The sequence below is a fragment of the Lygodium microphyllum genome, chromosome 17, assembly GCF_053477565.2.
Source record: "Lygodium microphyllum isolate KBCC chromosome 17, Lygodium_microphyllum_v1.1.10, whole genome shotgun sequence".
NCBI classification, from domain to species: Eukaryota; Viridiplantae; Streptophyta; class Polypodiopsida; order Schizaeales; family Lygodiaceae; genus Lygodium; species Lygodium microphyllum.
Genome location: NC_141151.1, coordinates 72932293 through 72936043, shown reverse-complemented (window position 1 = coordinate 72936043; position 3751 = coordinate 72932293). Strand labels below are relative to the sequence as shown.

Here is a 3751-nt window from a genome sequence, read left to right as displayed (position 1 = left end):
GTATTCCCGTGCTAACTCGTGTCCTGCCTGTCTATCCCCACTCTTTTACATTCCATCTCGACCCCAAAAGTTTTTGCCCCTAAAAACAAAAAAAGAGGACTTATTGATGTGACTCAAAGGGGAAGGGGGGGTCGCATAGTGCTACTTTGTTCAGCATTACAAAGGAGAATATTGGCATAGGGAAGTATAATCTCATGTGGAATTGGGGCATCCAAATGTGCATAAGATGCATACAACATATGTAAGTTGATAGCATATGAGTTTGGCCACCAATTCTTGACAACTAGAGGTTGACAAACAGTGGACAACACGCTGTTCAGAACATGCATGATGGAGAAAACTGGTCACAACTTTCTATGGGTAGCTCCAATTAAGGCGTATCACATGTCAAAATGAAGCTCATGAAACCTACTTTCAGCCCATATAGGTGTGACTTGATTGTCATTAATGTAGGGTAAAAATTGTTCTAAAATAGTGTGCTATCTACAGTGTAGACTAGGATAAAGTTAGCTAATCCTCATTCAAAATCACACCCTTGAAGTAGGGGGAGGGTTGCACTGGTGAAATGCTGATCGAGGTAGGGCTTTTCTAAAATCATTCCTTTCCCCGAGATCAAATGGATAACCTACACGATAAGCATTAAGAACATAAGGGTCATCCATACAAGCATGGGTATTCGTACTACCACCAAGGTCAAAAGGATAATTGTGACCAATGCATCCATTGTATCATAGAAGTGATTTATGGTGTCATCTTCAAGCACTAATGGTGGCACAAGATCCTCATTGACCCATATGGTAGCATGCATTGACTTGCCCATAAACTCATTGGGAACCACTATGCCATGTAGAACTAGAGCAGATGAGGCTGTAATCACTATTGCATTCATTGCATCAACCCCTAGGCATTGCATGTTAGTGAGCCCCACATTTGTGACTACTATTGGGCATTCAAAGTTATGGATGCACATGCTGCTCATAGTAATGATCAAGTGACTGATGATATTGAGCACTCTGTTGTGCTGATAATGCTATTGCTCCCCATGTAGATACTCATATACATTTGCATGATGTTGCCCATGTACATAAGGTTGTCTAGATGGTTGTTCATGTATGTGACCAAAATGTAGCTCATAAGAACATACATAGTCATTAAATGCATGCTATTGCTCAAAATATGCACAATCATCATATACATGTTGACCATAAGTAGGCACATGATGCTCCCTTTGCACATAATCCAAACCATGCATGTGGTTAGGGTACTCATAATTTCCATGAGAATGCCCATGTTGCTGCTCATAATCATGCTGATCCATCCTTTTAATTGTAACCATTTGAGCAACTTGAGTCATAAGGGCTGTAAGTTTGTCATTGATTACCTTGGCTTGCATGTTGGTGATGGAGAGGATTGAGACCACTCGGTCCATCTTAGACATGAACTGATTGTGTTTCTCAATTAGTTGATTGTGGCTCGCAGCTCGGAGAGCTTCTTGTTGCCATAGAGTAGCAGCTAATCCATTCATTCGAGGGTGCCAAGAGTGAGAAAAGGAATTGGAACTAGGAGTCACAATTGATTTGTTTCGACAAATACTATTATCTCTTTGTTGGTACATGTTATCCATCAATTCCTTATGTCTTTCTACATCCCTTGCATCAAGCCATCGTGAAGTGTGGAGCAAAGCTCTACATTCTTGGTCACTAATCTTTCTTTTATCATTGTCCCACTTGTTCCTCCTCTTTGTCTGAGCAAAGCTAGTCTCAAGCATAGCAACATTCACAGACTTGGATGGCTCCACCTCATAAAGAGTTACCCTAAACTTAGTGCTTGTCCCTTGTCCTTTTACTTTTCCCCTAAAAGTGTATTTCTCAAGTATAGTAGCCATGAAACTCTTATGTCTAGTAGTTGAATCGAGATATTCAGTTGCCTCTTGTCCATGGTCTTCTTCCAGCTCAGGTACTTTGGTATAAGCAAGGCTACACAATAAAGCAAGCCTTGGGGTGCTAGAGATAGATGGATCTAAAGGCCTTAATTTTGAAAATGAAACCAATTCCTGGTTCCCACAATCTATGTAAAAGACTTCATAGTCCTTTCCTGACTATCAGGGCAAATTTACAACCATCGCTTGATTCCAAGAACCATCCACTGAAAACTATGTCATAACAACATCACCCTATTTCAGTTGGAAAAGTCACAAATGCAGGTGAGTTTTCATTCACTCTTAAGGCTTCCAATTGCATCGCATTGCTTGCTAACTGAGCATAAAACTTACCACCTCCAAGTACTTCTATCACATGTACCTTGAGAACTTCTTGCATATATTTGTTAGCATCAGACAAACTAGCAGTATTTGCTTCTTGCTGTCCTTCAACATAGTTTCCCCATACCTTTATCATCCGTTTTTTAGCACTTTGCAGCTTAAACCAATAAGTGACCTTCTGTAGTTCTATCAGTTGAAAACAGAGGATGAAGCTTTGCTACCCCAGCCTCTAGAAGAGAGATAGCCAAATTTGATTTGGACTCCCATAGGGTGCCCACAAATGTGCCCGTTGTTTTGGCAACTATCTTTACCTCAATCTCTACATCCCTCTGTAGTATTTTGTGCCTCATAAAAGCTATCACATCATCTGCATATGGTTCCCCATGGCCCAGGCATGTTACCCCATACAAAGAGAATGCAATGGCACAAGTTTCTTTTGGTACAAACATTTTGTAGGGGTGCCTAGCACATACTCCATTACAACAGAAAGCCTCTTTGCTCTTTGAAGGAAGGGTAAAAGCTGCTTGGCTTTCTGTATCACAACTTGAGATTTCTGGTTTGCATTATGATCCCCTAGCCCAGAAGTTGACAGAGTTAAATCATTTGTGTGCATTACTAGAGATTCTCTAGTTGAGTGTACTCCTTTCTTTCCCTTCGTAGCTCTTGATTTAGCTGCAAGTAAGGCATCATAATAATTAGACCAGTCTTCAAAATCATTGTGCCTAATAGCCATGGCAAGTCCTCTTGCTACCACCATTTTTGCAAGATTGATGCCATGTCTAGGCATCCGCCGATCAAAATTGTTGCAATCTAACCTTTGCATACTAGGCCCTTCCATTCGCCTAAAATCATTGACATCTGCATTAAAATTGGGGCCTTGTACTCTTCTAAATACATCATCAAGTTCAGGACCAGGAATCCCAGTCCCTTCCATTCTCCTTAGAGTATCATCTTTGGGCTATGGCATACTAGCTCCATCTATTCTCCTAAGAATGCCATCACTTTCAGGATGGAGCATACCAACACCTTCCATCCTCCTTGCTACAGTATCATTTTCAGCACGTAGCATTCCACCAGCACCTTCGATTCTTCTCAGCATATTATCACCTTGAGAAGGTAATATTCCAAGTCCTTCCACTCTCCTGAGAGTCTTGTCACCAGTAGATTGTAGTATTCCATGACCATCTATCCTCCTAAAAGCATTGACATTTTCAGGGTGAAGCACATGTTAACCCTCAAACGAACGAAGGTGGAAAATTTGGAAAAGCTAAAGCAGGAGACAAAGACAAAGGCCAAGGCAAAGAGAAACGGAAGAGAAAGACGCACAAGGAGAAGAGTCCTAAATAAGGGAGAAAGGCGCACAAGGAAAAGTGCAAGTCAAAACTTTTGTAAAAGAGCGCAAGCGCATCATGGTTTAATTCAAGGAGCCCCGGGCTCTCACTCATGTAATTTGTAAATGTAGATGGGCGGTGGAAAGGAAGCTAGGAAGAT

The 3751-nt window shown here is 41.2% G+C and overlaps 1 pseudogene; it reads right to left on the bottom strand.

The window, feature by feature from the left end:
• Positions 1–527: 527 nt before the first annotated feature.
• LOC148022035 (ribonuclease TUDOR 1-like) lies at positions 528–3194 on the bottom strand (annotated as a pseudogene).
• Positions 3195–3751: the final 557 nt, after the last annotated feature.